Below are 22385 nucleotides of genomic sequence, written 5' to 3' on the forward strand. Positions count from 1 at the left end.
AGACTTGCTATTTTTCTTTATTTGATTATGGCAGGTGTGCAGTGGTGTCTCTTCATGGCTTGGATTTTCACTTCCGTAACAACTAGGGATGCTGAGCATCTTTACATGGGTTTAGTGGCCATCTGTGTATCTTTAGAGAAATGTCTATTCAAGCTCTCTGCCCATTTTTTAATTGGGTTTGTCAAGCATTAGGGATTCTTTAAATTTAGAATATTACCAGATCTACAATTTGAAATATTTTCTCTTATGCTGTAGGTTGTCCTTTCACCCTTTGGTGCAAATGAGTTTTAATTTTGAAGAAGTCCAATTTACCTATTTTTTGCTGTTGTTGCTTATGCTTTTGGCGTCATATTCAAGAATCCACTGTTGAATCCAAGGTCATGAAGATATATTTACTCCTGTTTTGTCTAAGAGTTTTAAGACTTTAGCACTTATATTAGGTCACTGGTCCATTTTGAGTTACTTTTTGTATGTAGTAATGAAGGCTGGTCTGCACCTGTAGAAGATCAGCACCCTACCCCCAGCACACCCAGCAGGTGATCAGCAATTCACTGACAGATAAGCCCCGTCCCTCCACCTGCTTCTCCTGACTGCTGCAAGACCACCCCAGCTGGCTGGGAGATGCTCCACAACAAGAAGCAAACCAGACAGGCCGGACATATGTACCAGCAATGTCCCTTACACACTCCTGTTAGTTAACTTAAAATGACCCACGATTGAACGAGCATCTCTAACTAACAGGAGGAAGGGTCCCAGCCCGGGAAGGCTCGCCCACCCTTACCAGTCCCCTCACCGGCTGCTCCTCACTGTGCAGATGAGGAAGCTGAAGGGCAAGTGAGGGAAGGGCTTCCACTGCCAGGACCTTCCCCGGAAAACTCGCAGGAATCACCCACGTAGAGAAGCTGCAAAAATACATGAGCTTAGTCTGAAGTGCTTTGAATAGTGGGGTGGCTCTTGGTTCCCAAACCTCCAAACAGGGAACTGGGGGTGAGAGGCGTGAACCCCAGGTCCTAGATCTCACTCCACTACACAAGGACCTTGCATGGCCTGGCTCTGGCCACCTCTCTGTCCTCAGCACACACCCACACTCACCCTACTCAGCCACACAGCTCCCCAGGCCATTCCCAGGTTGGGCCAGACTCTCCCATCTCAGGTGTTTGCACATGCTGTTCCCCCTGCTTGGAACGATGTTCCCTCAGATCCACCCCTGGCCCTCTCCCTCACTTCCTTCCTGTGTCTGCTTAGATTCTGCCTATCAGGGTGGCCTTCCCGAGATCACTGTCCTTTGCCCACCTTTATTAACTATTTGTTGCCCTGATTCCCACATCCTTATGCCCCCACCTCCACTAGAACGTAAGCTCCACAGCGGCTGGACTTCATCAGTGACCTGCTAACTCCCTAGACCCAGAGCAGTCCCTAGCTTGATCAGTCTCTGCAGGACACAGGGATGATGGAAAAGACACACTCAGCCTTAACGCCGAGCATCAGAGGGAAGGCAGGTGGCTCCATAAGCACAGGTGACTGCTGCCAGGCCCCATGGCATGGAGGCAACAAGTTACTTCTGAACCCACAGGCTGATGGGACTCCTGGGCTGTGACAAGGGCAGGGAGAGCAGGGACATCATGTGTAGTCAAACACTCCCACACGTAGCTGTCAAGCCCAAGATGCAAGCAGCGGCCACTCTGTTGACCAGGCCAGAGAAAAGGAAGTCTCTACCCACAGGTGCTTAATAAATGCACACACGAATGAACGATCAACTAATGCGTGCAGCACTTACACTTGCAATTTGAGAAGGCCTGTGTCAGCGCTTCACTCCATCCCAACTGCACTGGGAGGTGGTGTGACTAATTCCATTCCCAGGAACCTACCGTCAGGATTATCAGACACACACACACACAAAAGTGTTATTTGCAAAGATCTCCCCAGCTACACTTATCCCCTTAGAGATCACAAACAAAAAAGCTAACTGCCAACTTCAGGCAGCCACTTAAGTGAGCCGTAAAAATAACCATAGGAAAACCTCAAAATGACATGGAAAGTGATTAGAATATTAAGAAAGGCTGGTTATAAAGTCACATCCTCAGCAGGCCAGAACTAATTAAAAGAACAAAGGAATTTGAGAGAATACAAAGGAGTGTGACATTTCTACAAAGAGCAATAAATGAGTTTAAAGGAAATCAAACTGATAGAACTTTAAAGAAAAAGTGGTCACCAGATGCTTTTACGGGTGCACAGGGCATTCAAGGACTTAGCCCTCCCAACTTCACTCTACATACCACAGGCAGCACCCTGCCTACACCTGACCCGCTCCCTCCTTCTGGGGCTGGCCCCCAAGCACCTGGCCCCATAGCCCTCCCAACTCTGCACCTGCTCCTCCAAGTCCCAGCTCCTGGGCGGCAGAGGCAAGGCCCCCACTACCCGCCCATCCCCACTCGGCAACTGTGCGCAAGTGACTGAACCTCCCTGAGACTCTGCCTATTCCTCAGGGACAAGAGGCTGAAAGTGCCCCCTGAGCACTGAGGTCTGTGAACTGGCCCTAGACTCTGCTAATGGTAGTGCCCTGAAGCACAGGGAGAGAATTTTTGTTCTTCAGTGACCTACATCTGAGCACCATCCTCTCCTCAAGACAGCAGAAGAGAAGCAGCTTTGCCCTGGCTTCTCGGATCAACGTACAGGCTTTTGGTTGAAATCCCCATTCTGCCTCCCACCCTGGTCCCTGGCAGAACCCTCCATTCCTTTGGAGATGCACAGCCCAGCTCTGGCTCCACATCCCTGATATCCCACCTGAGGCCCTACTGGCGGGTCTCCCTGGCTCAGGGCTGGGGCTCCCCTGCTCCCTTTTGGTCAGAGCATGCACACATTCTTCCCTTTTAAAATTCTGTATTCGCCCTAGTCCCTTTCTATGACACCTTAGGGATTTATGAGCCCCTACTGTAGCCAGGCTCTGAGGCGGGCTCCCAGGGGGTATGTAAGAGGCTGGCTGAGGCCTCAGCACTCTGGGAACTCAAGGGCTAGTGGGACGGAAAAATCACCTTTCAGTGTGGTGAGTGCTGCAAGGACAGAGGAGCCACTGGCTGCTGGGCTATGTTAGTCCAGGGTACAACCCAGCTCAGCCTGGGGCGGAAAGCAACACCTTCTAAGGAGAATCTAACTGTGAAGCTAGACCCAGAAGGAGGGAGTACCAGTCAACAAAATCAGATGGCCCCATACTGGATCCAAAGTTCCTGGGAACGTCCATTATCACCTACAACTTAACTCCAACTGTACCTGCAGGCTCCAGACCTGGGTGCACCAAGCTGTCTCCAAGGAGCCAAGCAGAAGACTGGGTTTACTGTACCCCCTCCCCTAGGCCAGCTCCTTGGTTTTCTACAGCTTCAGTTACCTGTGGTTAATTGGGTCTGAAAATATTAAATGGAAAATTCCAGAAATAATTCAAAGTTTGGAGGGTGCGTGTGTGTTTCTGGGGATCGAATGAACTCAGGATTTACAAATTAAACTTGATCATAGGTATGGATGTTCAGGAAAGGACAGTCTATGCAGGATCTGTATTCCACCTTCTCTCCATTAGCCTCCCCACCATAAATCATGTTCCAGTCAAAGGATGGTCTCCAGACCAGCAGCTCCAGCAGCACCAAGTGCGTGTCAAGCCTGAAGACCCACCGGTCCCACTCTAAGCCCCCAGAACAGACTCATCTGGTATGCACGCTGGGAGGAGAGGCTCTGCTCCCAATTCCAACTTCCCAGGCTTTGGCTTCTGTTACCAGTTGCCATCTTTTGGCGCCTTCAACACCCACACAGGGAACTAATGCCAACCTTCAGAGTGTCCACCCACAGCCCTGCCCTGCCCTGCCCAGGCACAAACCACAGCTCTCTCCATCCCCAAGACCGCTGGCTCAAATGTGGGACAGATGTCACATGGCAGGCACTGGCTGACAACCAGCACTGCCTGAGTAATCAGCACGTGCCACTGTGTCATCCTGCAATCGTCATGCAACCTGGTGAGGTGGAGGTGCCTCGATTGTTCCTGCATGGGATGTGGAGACTGAGACCCTACGGGACTCAACACAGGCCACTGAGTGAGTGGGGCAGTGGGGGCTGGCGATGGTCCGGGCTTCTAATCTGTACACAGATAACACTGAGCACCACACCTGGCAGAGCCGACTGCTGGGCAAAGCCTTCACCCTGAGGCAGGGAGTCTACAGTTTAAGTGGGGGACAGTCCACTGGCTGGTACCTGGATAGAAGGGGAGTGGTGCAGCACCAGAGTCCAGGTGTGGAAGCCCCGCAGGGGCAGACCTAAGAGGGTCAGGAAAGTGATGAAGTCTTTGAACAGTGGTCCAAATCGCCATCTCTTTCCATCCCGATCCCTCACCCTGCAGACCTGATTCATCACCACTTGGCACTTGCTCCTATCCCTCCAGATGTTGCAAACACAATCAGCTCCATCCATCAGCTGCCTGCTCGACCTTGCCCAGTCTGCACCTCCATGACCCCTCCCTATTGGACCAGGACAAAGCCCACCTCCTGGGAAACCTCCAGAATGTCTGGCTTTCCCTCAGCTGGTTCCTCAACTGCACAGTCTTATTAAGAGTCCCCAGCCAGGCCTGCTGTGCCCTCCATGAGGTGTACCCTGACCCTCTCAATCACTACCCCAGAAGGACTCCCCACCGAGCCCTGTCTTCCCCGAGCCCTGTCTTCCCCGTCTCAAATCCTGTTTCCAAACTCATGTCCTCCAGCCCCACTCCCCCAACAACGCACTGGGCCCTGCGGGACAGGGCTAAGCATGAGAGCACTCTGCCCTGAAGCCCCTCACAAGACAGAGCCCCTGTCCAGGGAAAACCATCTCACAAGCCACCCTCCCACCCCAGTGCAGTCGCAAAGGATTTTCTTAGTCTTTGAAAATTCTTTCAACTCTTTAAAAACAACAACAACAAAATTTCTTTCAAGAGCAAATAATCATGCCAGGAGGGATCTGCCTTTATGACTGAAAACATTTAGAATCAACTTTACATGAAACAAAAAATTTAGAACACAAAACTTAAAAATTCTTATACTATCAACAGGCGGCAAACAGGGCTGTGGCGCTTTGTGAAACACAGCTGTGTCCTGGAGTCCAACTGCTCCTCTATGGTGGTCTGTGGACCACATCTTGGCATGCGCACAGAGCACTGGCGCACCCCACCCCTGCTTAATGTGCACCTGCAGTTTAACACACAAGCTGGGGAAGCCCTGGCTTAGAGGGATGGCGTGCAGGGCTGGGGAAAGACGGGGAAGAAAGGTCAGACAGAGAGGCAGTTCAGGGCCTGCGGAACATCTGGTGATCCACATGCTTTTTGGGGGGAACAGTTTCTGGTGGCAATGTGAAAGAGGGGCATGAGAGGCCTATTGTGACCATAAGCAAAGGCAGGGGCAATGGGAGAAGCATGTGGAAAAAAAAGCCAGTTTGGGGAGCGATGGAAAAAGGGGGTAGGCTGGAGGAGGGGTGCTGAGGCTGACCAGCAAGATCTTTCCAGAGCAGGTGTCGGGGACCAGAGTAGGGTGACCTTGGGCTTTCTAGGCTGGAAGACCATCGCTAACAGAGAGGTCACTTTTAAGAAAGAAGGTAACAAATCTGTTGTAGACATGCAGAGACACTCCTGGGGACACTCATGGGGAAATATTCAGAAGTGATGTCCTGAGAACCAGAAATTCCTAGAGATACCAGGCTGAAGGCACAGACATGGGAGCTCCTGGCGACAGAAACGGGAGCACTGAGCTAAGATGGCCTGCAGGACAGTAAGAACGAGGACGGAGGAAGTAAAAGCACAGGAGGAGTCAGGGTAGGCTGCCGGGTAGGAGAAGAACAGCATCACAGAAGCCCTGGCACGAGGAGACCAAATAGGCTGACACATGAGAACTCGGCTCTGGTCTTAACAAGTAAGCAGTCCCTGGCCATGTCCGCAAAGGGAGTGTCAGTCAAGTGGCAGGAAGGGGAAATCTGGTGCCTGTGGGCTGCGGAGGAGGCTAAGGCTGCTACACAAATACCTCAACATTCCACCTGAGGTTTTAAGTGTATCAAAATGATCTCTTTCTGCACACCCACGCTTGTGGCAGCGTTATGCACAATAGGCAAAAGGCAGAAGCAACCAAGTGTCCATCAATGGGTAAATGGACCAACAAAACATACAACTGCATAAAGGGAATATTATTCAGCCTTTAGAAGGAAGAAAATCCTGACTCAGCTACAACATGGATGAGCCTTTAAACCACGCTCAGCGAAAAATCAGCCAGACAAGAAAGGGCAGGGTACCATGGCACTCACAGGAGGCATTTATTGAGGCAGAAAGTAGAAAGGTGGTCGCCAGGTGCTGGGGGAGGGAGGGAGTGATGTGACCACTTAATGGGCATAGCATGCATTCTGGGAGACGCAGGGAGCTCTGTGGACCAATGGTGACCATCACACAACAGTGTGACTGCACTGAATGCCACTGAACTGTACCCTTAAAACCACAGTGAAATGATGAATCTGTGTGCACTTCACCAAAAATTTAAAATTATATCTTTCCTTCATTATTGGGATAAAATTGACTCCTGGAATGGAATGGCAGGAGCGAGTCCTTCACAGTTGCTGTGGACCATCCCTCCAGGAGGTGAGGCAGTGACCCCAGGGCGAGGCTGTCCCCCAGAGGGAAGGTTTTTCCCTCCAGGCAGCAGGAGGTCAGTGGAGGAGGATAAGCTGGAGCCAGAGGCATTTATTTTTTTCAGAAAAGGAAGGAGAGAAGAAGAGCCAGAAAATGAAAAGGAACAAGCGGAGGGGGGGCCCTCAGAAGCCTCCAGCATCACAGGCAACTGGAGGGGGTGGTGAGGTCACCCGGAGGGAGGACAACAAGGAGACCTGGGGAGAGCAGGAAGGTCAGGTCAGCTGGTGTGAGAGCCAGGTGAGAGGACCGGATGGTGGCTGAGGCTGCCAGGCACTGAACACGTTATCTGCAACCAGCACTGGGGGGTGCGGGGGAGCTTCCTCAAAGGAGGGTCCCTGCACCAGCCACTTCCTGAGCGCTGAGAGAAATGCAAATTTTCCAGTCCCCCCTGAGGTTCCGATACAGACCAACAGAATAAGCAGCTCTGGGAGTGGACACAGGGGCCCAGCCCCTGTGTCTTAACAAGTCCTCCTGGGGACTCTGATGTGCAAGTTTGAGAAGCACTCTTAAAGAATACAGAGCTTCAATGGCAACTCTATAATCTTTTTAATAGGAAAAAAAATTAAACAACCTAGGAACTTCTACATAAAACAAGAAATGCATAACTGCTTCAAGACCAACACGCTGTATTTTTATGGCAAGAGAAATGGCAAAGGGTATGAACAAAATAAGAAAAATGGATATCCTGTCTGATACTCTCGCTTGGGTGAGATCTAAAAACACACCCAAGATCTGGGGGCTGGAAACTGTAAGCCCTGGGCACCACCCCCGATCTGCCACAGGCCAACTGCCCATCCTTGGGTATGCCACATTCTTTTCGGGGCCTTAGGTTCCCCAGCTATAAAAAGAAGAAAAGGCTTTTCTAAGGTCCCTTTCAGTTCTGACACTGTGTGACTCTGTTCTATTAAAAAAATGCCCCCGAACTAAATGCTTTTACCTGTGCCTGGGAGGGCAAGTACATTTTTAAGTAGTAAAATCTAACAGCACATTAACTGGAAAGACTTTGCAACGTTTCCAAGGCACTGCACTCTAAGAACTGAACGTTCTGCATTAACTGGCTCCTCCAACAAAGCCGCTGGGGCCTAGAGTTATAAACACTCTAGTGCCCCGACAATGTCCTTGAGGTCCACATGACTGGGATGCTTCCCAGAAAGTAGCTCCATATCGTCACATCTTCATCCACTTCTTAACCCAGGAAGTCAGGGTTAGCATTTTCTTCTGAGAACCTGACTGCATGGATCCTGGAGCCCAGCATCTGCACACTTGATAGTATGATCCTAGACTTCCCAAAAAATGGCCCCAGACTGACCCTGTCACCAGGATCTTTCAAGGCTGGTTTCCTGCTTGGTTTCTCTGCATCCAAGTCCCTTTCTGCACCTACCAGTTACCGAATGCCCATCCTCTTGCACACAGCGAGGCTCCCTGACCAAGTAGCAGGAAGGAGCACACTGAGGGGAGGGCTGCAAAGAGGCTGCAATGACAGGAGCAAGCTGGGGAGGGGACACCCAGGGTGTAGGTGCCACAGAAGTGTGGGACCAAAGCCATGAACACTGGGCCCCTGTGCAATGCCAGGGAGATGGGGAGACTGGTCACTGTGGTCCTCATCCAGGAGGAGGTTTCTAGTGCCAGAGGGATTTCCACAGTCCTGCAGCACTGATCCTAAATCTCAAAGCCACACTTGAGTTGACTAGGGCAGTCCCGGCTGAGGCCTGTCCAGCATGTGCAATTATTAACAGCACCTCCTTTCGTTCTCCAAAGGTCCTGTTTGGATGATGAAGTCGAGATGCCTTATTCCTGGGCAGCTAAGCCTTTGAAGTTAGAGGTCCAGTGAGAAAGCGCGGCTCAGGCCGGGAGGGGACTCCAGTCTGAGTCTAGGCCCTCCTCAAATGTCCCCTTGTTCTCTCTCAATCTCTCTCGGCAAGCCATCCTCCAGCATCTGCTTCTACACCTGCAAGGACAGCAGGCTCTCTCTCTGCTGAGGAAACCTCTCTTTGTTATAAACAATTTACATTTGACTGCAACAAATAACAACATCCCTCAGCAAGGAAAAAGGCAGAGATGGGGGAGGCCAGAAACCACGCAGCCTCTCCTTCCCCTCACCCAACACTACTCACCCAAGTGCACTGGACGGTCCAGGCACTGTGCTTGGTGCTGGGGACACAACGGGTGAGTTAGAACATAGGGCCAAATTGAGGGGCATGAAACCAAATGACCAACCTATGCTCTCCCAAATCGTCCAGGTCATGAAGAACGAAGCAAGGTTGAAGAACTGTTTAAAGGAGACCAAAGAGACGTGGCAAATGTATACAATGCATGATGGGAGGTCTCTGTTACCAAAAGGACATTTGTGAGATGACTGGCAGAACTTGAGGACGGTCTATAGGTTAGGTCCCAGCACTTACTGTAATGATGTTAATTTTGTGATTCTAAAATGCATTCTGTAGTTTTGTAAGCAGTGCCATTGCTTTTTAGGAAATAGATTGAAGGGGAAAGGAAGAGCCTCTCGGTGATCCTCCAATGGTTGGAACAAAAACATCTACATGGAAAGAAAAAATAAATGGGGTAAAATGGTCATGGGGGGAATCCGGCTGAAGAGGTCATGCGAGTTCTTTGTTCTGTTCTTTTAACTTTCCTGTAAGTCTGAATTAGGTCAAAATAGAAAGTTAAAAGGAAAAAATACAGCTTAGAGAAAGTTTAAAAAGAGAGAGATCCTGCCTTTTCAGAGCTCACAGTGTAGCTGAGGAGACAGGTACTAATACAAATAATTACACTAATTAACTGCAAAACTGCCACCAAGAAAAGCGCCATCAGGAGAGTGCTCTGGTGGCATGACCATTTATAGCAGACAATTTAACCCACCTCAGGAAGGTGAGGGAGGCATCTGCAGTCATGGGGAGGAGGGGACGCTAACTGGCCTCGGGGTCTACAGTGCCCTGACAGGAGCACAGCGAGGCGGGGCTGGGAAGACTGGGCCAGAGTACCCATGGGCCACAGGGAGACGCCAGGGAGAGGCACTCTGTCTTTATTCTAAGAGCAACAGGAAGTGTTCTGAGAGACCCTGGGCTGCAGAGCAGAGAACAGACTGGAAGGGGAGAGGGCACGTAGGACTCCACAGCAGTCAAGAGTGACCGCTTCCCCCAGGAGCACTGAATGTCTCTGCTGCTCCCCGACACTTCAGCTTTCTATGATCACCACGTACACGTTTGCCAACCTAGCAGAGGAGGGGCCAGAGGAACACAGAGGGGGCAGTGGGCTCAGGCTGCCCCTTCCTCTCTCCAGGTTATCAACAGGGAGTGGTCAGGGATGCAGGAGGGAGCTGGCTCTGTCTCTCTCACCCAGAGCCTCTGAGACAGTCCTTGTGGCTGACTTGGCTGAGGGAGGCAGGGTACAGAAGACGGGTCTCCACACCCCACTCCCTAGTCAAGTGCCTCTCACCAACACAGCTCCCAGCCAGCCACAATTCTTTTGTGGTCCTGCCTCTTGGATCCCCCGGAATAGGTCCTGCAGCGATGCTCAGCACTGAGCCAGACCCAAGCACTTGTCTGGGATCTTCTGTCAATTTTTCGTGGGTTATTAGCTCATTTAAAACAGCCAGTTTAGAGCTGGGGTTGCAGCTTAGCGGGAGATCACTTGCTTTGCATATGTGAGGCCCCCCGGGTTGAGTCCCAGCACTGGGAAAAGAAAACCAGCCAGCTCAAAGAAAATAGGTTCTATTATGATACTCACTTTACAGATAAATGATTTGAGTGGGGACAGACATGGGTTCAAATCTAGACTGCTCTGCTCATAAGCCCTGTGTCCTTTGGGGGTCCTGGTTCCCAGGCCACTATGTGTACCTCTCATTGGCTGGTTTTCTTACTCCATCTATCAAACGAGGTTGGTAGGAATGAGCAAAATTTGGAGGCTAGAAGGCACCATTTGTTCCCTTTTGGGGCACCAGAGGATAAGTGCAGAAAATTCACTCCAAACTACACACTGCATAAACATTTGCTAAAAGCTGTGTATCCTGACGAATCATAAGACCTGAATTTTCCAGTGCTATCCCAATTGCAAATCCTCTGTCCTAACTTTCCACATAAACCATCAAAATGTTTCAAAAATTCCACTCTCTCAGTATCCAAACACCTCCCAGGCCTCCTCTCGTACAAAGCAGCAGCACATTCTTTTTTGGGCTACCCATCCCAGTCTTTGGTTCAGAAAATGCAGTCAGCAGAGCGCTGTTGGCCCCCTGAAGGAAACAGGTCAGAGAGAAATCTCTGTGGCCGTCAGCGGTGCCTCACGTTCTCAGACTCGGCTGTTCCCCGACACATCAAAGTCAGTTATAGCCAGAGGTGACTACAGTGACCAAAACACCACTTGCACAGATACACATATTACGTAGGTGAGCTCTGCCCCCACCTACCTACGGGGCTAAAGGAGTCAATCAGTGTTTGGAAAGCACTGGGAACAGTGGCTAGCCGCCTGGGAGTACCATATTAGGGTTGAATAGGTAAAACCAGAGCATCCCAGGCAGAGTGGGTCCTGCTTCAAAGACAACCAGAGGTGTCACTCCCATGCTGGGGAGACAAAAATAACTGGCACTAACCCCTGTGCTGGGTAGGTCCAGCCCTGCACAGAGATGGGGGAGCACCCCGTCCATAAGAGTGGGGTCTTGCAGCAGTGCAAGTCAAGAGGCTGAGCCTGAGCCAGTACACTGGCCCACACGTCTAGTCCCATCTACTCAGGAGGCTGAGGCAGGAGGATCACTTGAGCCCAGAAATTCAAGGGCAGCCTGGGTAACACAGCAAGACCCTGCCTCAAAAATTAAAAAAGAATGGGTTTGGAAAGAGTCAGTAGGCCTAAAATATGAAAACTCTCACATGCTAGGGACAGAGCTCAGTGACAGAGCACCTGTCTTGCCTTTGCGAGGCCATGAGTTCAACCCTAAACTAAAACATAAGAGGTCTTTTATGCCTCTGCATCTCTGTTTCTGCTATTCTGTTCACCCTGAATGCCATTTTTTTTTTTTTAACTTTCAAGGCTTAATGCAAATGTCAGCAACTCCCTATGGTATTTCCTGGTGCCCCTCAAAATGAATGGCCGATGGATGGAGACACACACATGCACAAGTGTCACAAATCCTTCCAAGGCAAGGATCAGCTTTCATCTCTGTAGCCCTCTGGCCTGCCAAATAGTATAGACTCAAAAAAATGTCTGAATTTGTGGTTGACTCTGCTCACAGCTGGTCTTAGAATAACCAGTTAATTTGGAGGCTTCAGGTAGGTACAAGCAGAAGCTCGAGTCTCAGAAGCCATAGCCAGATCAGATTTCAGCCAGGAACCTACCAAGAGCTTCACTTAGTCTCCTTTGCAGCCCAAGGAAAGAAGATACCTGGATGATGGGAGGTTGAGGTCATGAGGTCGCCAGGGCCCAGACAAGAGCAGTGTGCAAGGGACCTGGATCAGTCCCGTCTGAATCAGAGTTGGAAGGGAGAGCTGACCCTTGGGGAGCAGCCCTGCCCCTGCCAGCCCAGGTATGGCCTCAGGCCTCTGGCATTCCAGCCCCTGCTGCAGACCCTGGGAAAAGTGGAAAGATCAGTCCTGCTTTCTAGGAACTCACTGTCTGGTGGCAGGACAGTGAACCCTAGGATTAGGTCCAGAGGAGTTCTCAGGGGTCAGGAGAGAGGAACCACAAACCGCTGATCCCTCTCAATCTGCGCCAGTCCCTGAGAATTCGGGAGGGAGGTGCTATGTTTCCCTGCTCCCTCTACTACACAATGCTGGTCCCCTCTGGTTATTCCCATTATAGAAAACAGCACCCCTTTCGTGCGGAAGGTGACAATTAGTCCTCTCACTCCTGGTCCCATTCCATCTTTTCTAACTCAGTTTCCTCACCTGCAAGGGAATGGAAGTCAGGAGGCATGGGCAGCAACCCTTCCAGTTCACAGTAAAAGGTCTTGTTGATCTCAAACCTGAGACCATCTGCCATCTTAGAACCCCAACTTCTTTCTGAGATAAGGTTTGTCTATGAACCTTGCCTCCCTTACCGGGTCCCTAAAACTTGAAGAATGTTAAAAGCTACCAAAATACCTCTGGTGTAACAGACAAAGCGAACGCTCAGAGATAGGAGGAGTGAGCAGTGTGGGATCCTGAATTTGCCTCCACGGTAACTGGGGCTCCTACTCCTGCGCTAAGCTATCCAGAAGGGCATACCAAGGGTCTGGCCTGGCCTGAACTGAGGGGAAGTTCACCCCGGCACCCTGTGTTTGTTGGGGACTGGTCCAACTCAGCATCCCCACCCAGCTCTGCACCTGCCATACAGAAGCAGCTCAATCAGTGGAGCTATTCTGAAATGCCTTTAGTAACCTGACCTTTTACAAGCCCCGGCTAATGTCTAATTTGCATATATGAGTCCTTTTTAGGAGAAGGCAAATCACCAGAGACAACCAGGATCAATATAGAGTATTAGGCACGTTTTATTCTACTCTAATTCTCTGCAAATTGGTATTCCATTAAGTGTACGTGGGATTTATGAGAGCTCGCTATAAACTAGAATATTTAACTAGAACAGCCTACTCTCTCCCAGATAATGGCCTACTCTTGTTAATTTTCAACTAGTCAGAAAGGTTTCCAGCTTCCAATATATTCTACATCCTGATTCAATCATGAGGAAAGTCATCCAAGTGAAGGCTTCCATGTGACAAAGGGCAGTTGGATGCACAAGAGAAAGATTTGCCCTGGGACCCCAGAAGACTTGGGTTACAACCCAGTTGTACCACATACTATGTAATTGACTGCTCAGAGCCTCAGTTTCCTCATCTGTGAAATGGGAGTAACACTAGCCCCATGGGGGAGTTGTAAAAAATCAAATGAGATGATACTGGTAACTCCATACAGCTCCAGAAGGTGATGCAAAGATTATTATCATAAATGCACAGATGGGGGCTGGTAGAGTGCTTGCCTCACATGCACAAGGCCCTGGGTTCAATCCCTAGCACCACTAAAAAAAAGAAAAAAAAAATGCACAAGATGAAATTCTCAAATAACTCAGGCTAATGTCAGAAAACAGGGATTATTTAAATTGGCAGTTTAAAAGGAGAAGGGGGGGGCACTAAGCCCCCAAGAGACATTTAACAATGTCTGGAGGCACAACTGAGACAGGGATTGCTACTGCAGTATACTGAGTAGAGACCAGGGATGCTGCTAAACGTCTACAATGCATATGATAGCGCCCTCAAAGAGGAATTACCTAACCCCAACTGTCAATTGTGTGAGGTTGAGAAATCCTGATCCAAATAATCGCTTAAAGTTGGGCCTGGGAGTTTTGTAGAACAAAAATCCTCCTAAACAGGCTTTACTTTCTCAAATCATCTGCTTAAACATTTGCAAGATGATCCATCTTGCAAAACAGCTCTTTTGTAAGTGAAGCCAAACTGCCAACTTCTGGAGTTTCTGAATGCATAAAACTGCTTTTAAGGAAGATGCTCTCTGATTACACTTCGGGAAATTGTTTTTCCAAAGCCTCTGCGTTCAGCAGAAGTTCTCCTGGGCACAGACAGGCCCAGAAGATGCTTTGCTAATTCTAATTTCCTGGTGAAATGGGAGCCACGAGGGTCTCTAAATGAATTAAATTCACATCACGCCAACTGCTCGCTTGCTTTGTGCCGGGCACAGAGCCAAACACCTCCACATAATTTATCCCACTTAATCCACCAACAACCCAATGAGGTGGGCATTATTACCGGCTGTTTGCAGAGGAGGAAATGGTGGATCAGAGAGGTTAAACGACTTGCCCAAGGACACCAGCTGTCCAAGGGGGAGCCCAACCTGAACACAGGTCTCCAGTTTCCGAGCCACAAGATCCTTCCACCACCTCGGGAAACCCAGGTGTCAAGTTGTCCCAACTTCCCATAAATTTTTAAGGCAACTGCAACTTCTCAGTAAGTTTAGGTGGCAGAACACGGGCATTTCCGGGAGCTGAGCGCTCTCACCTACACTCCCCCACTGCAGCTGTCTCACCGCAGTTACCTGATAAATCATTCCCAATCGCCCGCGGAACGGGAGGGTTTATTGGCGCTGGAGTTCGTGCCAGGCCCAGGAAATGCCATCTTTGAAAGCCTAGAGGCGGCTTCGTCCCGGAGACCGAGCTCTGGCGGCCCCCGCCGGCTCGCTCCCCGCGCGCGGTGCGCCCCTGGGCGCCCGGAGCCGGGGTCGCTGCGGCGCGGGGCCCTCCCGCGCGCAGGCACCGGGCTCGGCGGGTTGCGCCCGCCCCGCTCGGCCGGAGCGCACGCCCACGCCCGCCGCGCCCGGCGTCCCGGACGCCCGCCCCGGCCCCACCGCGCCCGCCTCGGCCCCCGCCCTCTGCCCCGGCCCCGCCAGGTGAGCGCGGCGCGGCGCCCCCTCCCCGCCCCGACGTGGCTCCAGGACCCCGCGTCCGCCGCGCCGCCAGCCCGCCCGCGCGTCCGCCGCGCGCCTGGGGACAGTGGGGGCGGGGCGGCACCGAGTGCGCCCCTAGCCCCGGCCGTCCGCACCCTGCCCCCGGTCCTCTGGGGTCGCGCCGGCCCGTACCTGCAGCATCCGGGGGCGCGGGGCGCCCAGGTAGGTCGCGCGTGCGGGCGGCGCGGAAGCTCGCTCGCGGCGCGACCTGGCCGCCGTCTGAGCATGCCCAGTGCCGCCCGCGGGCGGCTCCCGCCGGCCGGGCTGGCCGCGACGGGCCCGCGCGCCGGGCGGGGGGCGGGTGCCCGGGCCGGCCTGTGGGGCGCTCCCGCCCCCGCCCCGGGCCGCGCGCTCCTGCGCGGCTTCCAGGACCACCTGGCACCACCGCGGAGCTCAGGACCGGCCCCGGTTCCCTGGCTCCCGCACGCAGGCGTTCGTTTCTTACGCATTTATTGAACACCTACTATGTGCTGGGCCCTCACCATGATTTCATGCCGAGAAATGGCAAACAGTTGGCGCCCAAGAACTCTTTAAAACGAGGGGGAGAGGGGTCTTACACGGCGGGTCAGCTGCTGAAATGGGGTCCTGTTGGCTCTCAGTGCCATGCTAGTCCGGCTTCTGTAGAAAGCTTCCCGGGTGAAACCTTTCCATCCATGGTTTGTGGGGCCCCCTACCTGATCCGTGTTGCTACTTGACTCTTAAGCCTCCTCTCACCCTGCCTTCCTCCAGCTCCAGGAGCACCTTTCTGTTCATCAGACACTCAGGGCTTGAGCAGCCTCAGGACATTGCACGTCTGTCCCTCTGTAGGACGCCTTTGCCCAGCTTTTCACGTGTCTGGCGCCTCCTCCTTGTACATATATCCCCTCATTGGAGAGGCCTTCCCTGACCACCTTTCTAAATTGGCCCTCGACTTCTTAATTTTCTTCAAAGCATTTGTCACTATCCACTCAACCAATACTGCTGAGTTCCTGCTCCCGTTTTTTCACGTGCAGTTAACAAACAGACAAAACCCTACCCCATGGGTAGGGGTTGCAGGAAGAGAGACCCGACAACAGATCAACAGCAAATTAGCAAACGAAGTAGCACAGGAAAGGTGAGAAGTTCTTTAATGGGAAAAGTGCCAGGTGAGAAGGCTTGCGGGTGGAGTTGGTGCAATTTTCATTGAAGCGGTCAGTTCAGGCCCTTGAGCTGATGGAGTAGTCTGATCGGGTGGCGGATCGGGTGACACTGAGAGGTGACATTTCAGCCCCGCAGACGAACGGGAAGAGCATTCCTGGGAGAGGAACCAACCGGTGCAAAAAAGCGCAAGACTGCGGAAGGAACAGCGAGAGAGCCAACTTTGGCTTTTCCCGATTTGCTCACTTCTTCAGGGGTGGCCCCTCCGGAACGTCAGTTCTGGGGCTGTAGCTCTGCCTGTCCGCTGCAGTGACCCTGGCCCTTCAGCTGCGCTTGGCACAGAGTATGAACACGTGTTGGATGAGTGCGTGAACTGAAGGATGGAGAGAAGCCTGGGACCCTCCGGTCCCGATCCGATTACCCGAGGTCCAGGGAGCCATCTGTCCCAGAGCCGTGCGGAGACCCCGGCAATGCCAGATACCTCACTTTAGTCCTTGTCACCGTGGCACACGTCCCGCGGTAGCGCCACTGATGCGGGCGCCGCCCGGGCGTCGCGTCGGGGGAATTCCGATGGAGCGGGAGTCCCTAGGGCAGCGCTGCAGGCGCCCCGCCCCGGTCGGGCCGGGTCGCCGGCAAAACCTGGAGCCGCAGCGCCTGCCCAATACTGCTCGGACCGGCGGGGAGCGCACTGGGCATGCTCGGAGCCGGGCGGGGCTGAGCTCCGGGAAGGAGGAGCCCTCTGGAGGGCCAGCGACGCCCCACAGAGCTCCACCTGGCCTTTGGTGGCTCGCCCTTCCGCCTTCTCCCGGGAGCGGCTGGGGAAGTTCCCCCCGCCCCCCAAAGTGCAGTGGGAAAACAATTCCGAGTTAGCAGAAGGCATTGTACTCTCTCCATCTCTAGCTGCTGTGGATCTGAGGCGAGCACCTTTCCCTCTCTGTGTTCAAGTAATACGGATTCCCACGCTTTCATATGGGTGGAGTGTGAGGAATTGAATTAACACGAATTTGGTCCACTTTAAAAGTTTTTGTTTTCTTTTCGTGCTGGGGATTGAACCTAGGGCCTTGCACATGGTTTAGCACTCAGCTGTGAACTTTGCTACAGACCCCCGCTCCCCAAATCTCATTCTCAGTTATTCTTCATCCTCAGACCAATTTGACAGCGGTCGAGATGCGAAAACTCTGTGAAGGGACATGCGAGTTCCTGGAGTTATCCCAATTTGCAATCCACTAGACTGAAACCATCTTTATTTTCTTTTAACATTGCTTACCATAAGCAGTGTTCTCAAATTCGAGCTAGAAATATCCGTATACCTAAATGAAAAGACTTATTTTTTTCTTAATCACGCATTTCAAATCACCATAACAGGAACCAAATGAAAGGATATTTCCCAAACTGGAAATAAGTGCTCAACAATAGAGGCATGACTATCAGATTAGGGTATATTGGTTGAAATAATAACTTTTACACTGAGTTAGAACATGCCGTGCCAGGAAGACTTCGGGAATGTGATAAGTGAAGAAGCTGAGAGGCAAGTGGGTAAAGATGACGTAGCCCCATCACCAAGTCCAGAAGGAAATAGAGAAAAGTGTCAAGTCTGATTTTTTTTTTTTGTAGTAGGGTTATTTTTTTCAAGTTTATCTAAGCAAAGAGCTTAGATAACAGAGTTGATTCATGCTGTAATGTTGTTTTTGCAAAAACATAAGACCAAATTACAATTTTTTTTGTTTTGTTTTGTTAAGTCTAATAGTAACCATGACTCTGATCAAGTTCAAGTGTGGCCAGTATTCTCTCTTCAAGTTTTCCCATCCTCACAGTGGACATTTTTTTCAGCTCAGTTTTAATGAAGGGCAATCTCAGCCCTGTTTATAGCTGGGAACAGACAGGGTCAGGATTTGAATGCAAGTTAGTTTGATTTCAAAACCAGGGTGTCAGGTTTCAGGGCCCTCTGCCTCTATGTGTGGCAGCTTACTGTGTTTTGATAAGAGGAGCCACAGAGCATTTTATTTTGGATTTTTTTTTTTTTTGCCTTATTTTCTTTATCCTTTGATGTGTTCATAGATTACATATTACCTTTAAATGTTCTGGTCTCCTGTTACTCTCTTATTCTTAGGGCCAAAATGTTAAAGTTCATCCTTTTTACTCTGCTGTACCTGGAGAGACATAATGTTATTATCAGCAGAGACAGTTGATCTTGTATCAGAAGTTCTCAAACCTTATTCAAATGGGGTTTTTGGAGGGACCCCTAGTCTGTAGTTGAACATAGCCAAATCTAGAGCAAATTAGGCCCAGTTGGGAACAAAGCTGAACAGAATCTAGATAACCAGGCTAGTTCAGACAGAACCCACATAGATGACTGTTCTTGGGCAATAATTTTGGGGGCAGGGTCAAAACTCAGTGTAACCATGGTCCATGAACTTCTCAGGAACTCGCTGATAAGATGTAGAGCTGACCGCCTTGATACTATTTGCTGAGGCAAAGTCAGAGGTCACAGGGGGAGCACTGCTCCTGTTGTTAAACCCCCCAAAACTAATCGGCTTTCCCTTTTAAACATACTGGTAGACTAGCCCAGAAATCCAGAAACCAAGAGACAGCAACAACAAATCAAAGAGGGTCATTTCACTGGGGAGGAAGATAAGCCACAAGCTGAGTACACGTCACTAGTAATGGACCAGATTCATGCAGGAGGGACAGGGAGATGAGAAACGAAACAGTCATTAGCGACATTCCCAGAAACTGCCGTTTGGACAGAAGATCTGGTGGCAGGCACTGCACACCAGCAGTTGGTTGGAGAAATTTATAGGAAGAGATTCCTAGAAGAATTGGTGAGGACTGTCATTTATATGAAGACTCAGCAAGTCTGGGCTCCACTTGAACTGCTTCAGTGATTGACAGGGTGGGGCTCCCAGCCGACATGCTAATGTTCATGAATTATTTGTGCAGCTAATGCAAGTCCAGGAAGGGCCCAGAATCCGGAAATACTTGGGCAAATGTTGCTGTTGTAATAGCATGGAAAAACAGTGTAAAATTATATGCACAGTATGGACTCAACTGTGTGAATTACCAGGTTGAAACATAGAATATTGCCAATGTGTGGGTCAAAAATGGTTGAACATGGGCAGTTTCCTATATTTCAACTCAATAGGTACACATAGGAAAAAGACAAGAAAGAACTGCACCAAGGATCTTGGGTTGTGGCTCAGTGGTAGAGTGCTAGCCTGTCATGCATGAGTAACTGGGTTTGATCCCTGACACTGCAAGACCAAATAAACTACACCAAAATATTAAAATGGCTGTGTCCCACTATTACATTTATAGTCAGAGAAATAAGCTACAGAAGGTCCTCAAGTTGTGGGGCTTCTATTTCTTCATATATCTTTAGAATTCACAAAAATCTTATTTTACAAAAACATGTTTTTGTTTGTTTTTTTGTTTTTTGTTGTTGTTGTTGGTTTTTTTTTTTTTTTTTTTTTTGGTACCAGGGATTGTTGAACTCAGGAGCACTGAACCGCTGAGCCACATCCCCAGCCCTATTTTTGTATTTTTTAAGAGACAGGGTCTCAATGAGTTGCTTAACACCTCAATTTTTGCTGAGGCTGGCTTTGAACTTGAGATCCTCCTGCTTTAGCCTCCCAAGCCACTGGGATTATAGGTATGCACCACCAAGCCTGGCCAGTGTGTTTCTTTTATTATGAGGGAAAATGGAATGAATTTAAATGTTGTCAAACAGACAGAAATGAGGTCAAGAGGGGGAAAAATGGTTACTCCAAAATTATCCAAAGAAAGTGAGAGCCCGGCATGGGTGTAATTCCAGCGGCTTGGGAGCCTGAGACAGGAGGACCAAGGGTTCAAAACCAGCCTCAGCAAAAGCGAGGTTCTAAGCAACTCAGTGAAACTCTGTCTCTAAATAAATTACAAAATAGGGCGGGGGATGTGGCTCAGTGGTCGAGTGTCCCTGAGTTCAATCCCCAGTACCAAAAAAAAAAAAAAAAAATGAGGAGACTCTTCTTGGAGGGAGAAGTGGTTATGTCTACCACACCAGAAATGACCAATAATGGCAGATGGTGACAGGATGCCTTTTCCTGGCTTGAAAATGAGAGAGAGGAACAAGTGGCCAGTGCTCAGTCAGGAACATGCTAGAGAGTGTCAAACCCAGGACCCTTATCCATTCAGCCCATGCTCCTGGAATCCACATTTGAGAAACACACATATTTATTTTTATTTTTTTGTGTGTGATGGTGGGGATTAACCAGGGGCCCCTGCATGCTGGCCAAAGCTCTCTATCACTGAGCTACACTCCCCCATCCATTCCAAAAATACAAACATTTGAGTCCCATGTTAAAACTTTGCAAAATGTCTTTCATGGCAAATTATCACTGAAAAGAGGAGTTTTGTTTTTATAAAACTAATTAACGGATTTATCACTGAATACAAGAGCAGTCACGAGGTGGTGATTGTTAGTAATTAGGCATTAGAGAATTCATTCATTCATCAAGAGTTTATTAGGCATCTACAGTGTGTCAAGCATTGCTTTGGGTGCTTGGGAGACATCGATGAACAGAACAAAGATCCCACTCTCATGGGACACATTCTAATGCAGGGAGCTACATGGAACAATAAGGAACAGACATGATAAAGAAATGAACTGTAAAGAGGGTAAGAGTGCTAGAGAGCATGAAGGGGGCAGGAGTCCATTTTAAATAGGATTGAGAAACTTAATGGCTTAAGCAAATCCCCAAAGGAGAACAGGGAGTTATTAATAGAGATATTTGGGAGACGAATCTGGGCAGAGGGAACAGCCAGTCCCAAAGCCTTTAAGGGAGCAGATCTGGAGAAGAAGACTGGTAGGACAAGGAAAAGGTCAGAGAGGTATCAGGGTGGGAACATGAGGCCCTCTCTCCATTGGCTCCAGGAGGAACTCAGCCTTCCAATCTGAGGTAGATGGGAGGTCAAGCCAATTTACTGTCAGATGCACTTGTCAACCCATCAAAAGGTAAATGTGGTCCCTTTAGATTGTCACTTGTTGCCAACTTGACCGTAAATACAGATTGAAGTAATGGAACCAAAATCATGAGGCAGCCCTCCTTTATAAGAAGCTCAGCCAGACAGTCCAAATTGTGCATATATTTTTAATATTAAAATAGAAGTGGAGCCAGGCACAGTGGCGCACACCTGTCATACCAGTGGTTCGGGAGGCTGAGGCAGAAGGATCTCCAGCCTCAGTAACTTAGCAAGGCCCTTAGAAACTCAGTGAGACCCTGTCTCTAAATAAAATACAAAATAGGACTGGGGATGTGGCTCAGTGGTTGAGTGCCCCTGTGTTCATTCCCCATTACCAAAAAAAAAAAAAAAAAGAAAGAAAGAAAGAAAGAAAAAAGAAAAGAGAGAGAGAGAGAAATGGAAATGGAAATATAACATCAAACAACTCTATCACAGGATTCTTGAACGGTGGCTGGCCATATCTAACCAATGGCTTTCCCTGAAAAGGGTGGTGTCATCTTACCAAACACAGAAGGAGAGAGGGAAAATGCCCAAGTGATGAAGAATAGCCATCTAGGGCTGGGGATGTGGCTCAAGCGGTAGCGCGCTCGCCTGGTATGCGTGCGGCCCGGGTTTGATCCTCAGCACCACATACACACAAAGATGTTGTGTCTGCCGAAAATTAAACAATAAAAATAAATAAAAATTAAAAAAAAAAAAGAATAGCCATCCAGTGGGCATGAGTTTGAAAAATCAGTAATAATGAGAGAACCTGTGGTGACCTCTAATAGAAGAGCCAGGAAAGTCAGGAATAATGTTGGAAATGGGGTTTCTCAAAGTGAGATCCTGGAGCCACCCCCATACATCAAGATCATCTTGGGATGGGCTTGGGGATATAGCAAGTGTAGCACTGGATTTAATCCCAGGTAGCCAAAAGAGAAAAAAGAAAAGGAAGAAAGAATAGAAAAAGAAAAAGAAGATCATCTTGGGAAGGGAGCGCTTGTAGAAAAGCAGACTCAAAGCCTCAGCACAGGGCGTCTCTGGGCATGGGACCAGGAATCTGCATTTAAAATTTTCCATAAGAATCTCTGGCACACTGAAGTTCTTTATTTTTGTTTTGGGGTGTTTTGGATGCTGGGGATTGAACCCAGGGCCCCACGCACGCTAAGCTCCTAAAGGAGGTGTACATATAAAGGGGT

The 22385-nt window shown here is 49.8% G+C and overlaps 1 protein-coding gene across 1 annotated transcript in view; it reads right to left on the reverse strand.

The window, feature by feature from the left end:
* Positions 1 to 15284, reverse strand: part of Ptpn3 (protein tyrosine phosphatase non-receptor type 3) — a 109675-nt gene extending 94391 nt beyond the window's left edge. Inside the window, exon 1 of the mRNA XM_071600826.1 lies at positions 15226 to 15284. The gene's annotated coding sequence lies outside the window, so the exon portion shown is untranslated. The remainder of the gene's footprint in view (positions 1 to 15225) is intronic.
* Between the last annotated feature and the right edge of the window lie 7101 nt (positions 15285 to 22385).

This window comes from Marmota flaviventris, chromosome 13, assembly GCF_047511675.1.
Source record: "Marmota flaviventris isolate mMarFla1 chromosome 13, mMarFla1.hap1, whole genome shotgun sequence".
Lineage (NCBI taxonomy): Eukaryota > Metazoa > Chordata > Mammalia > Rodentia > Sciuridae > Marmota > Marmota flaviventris.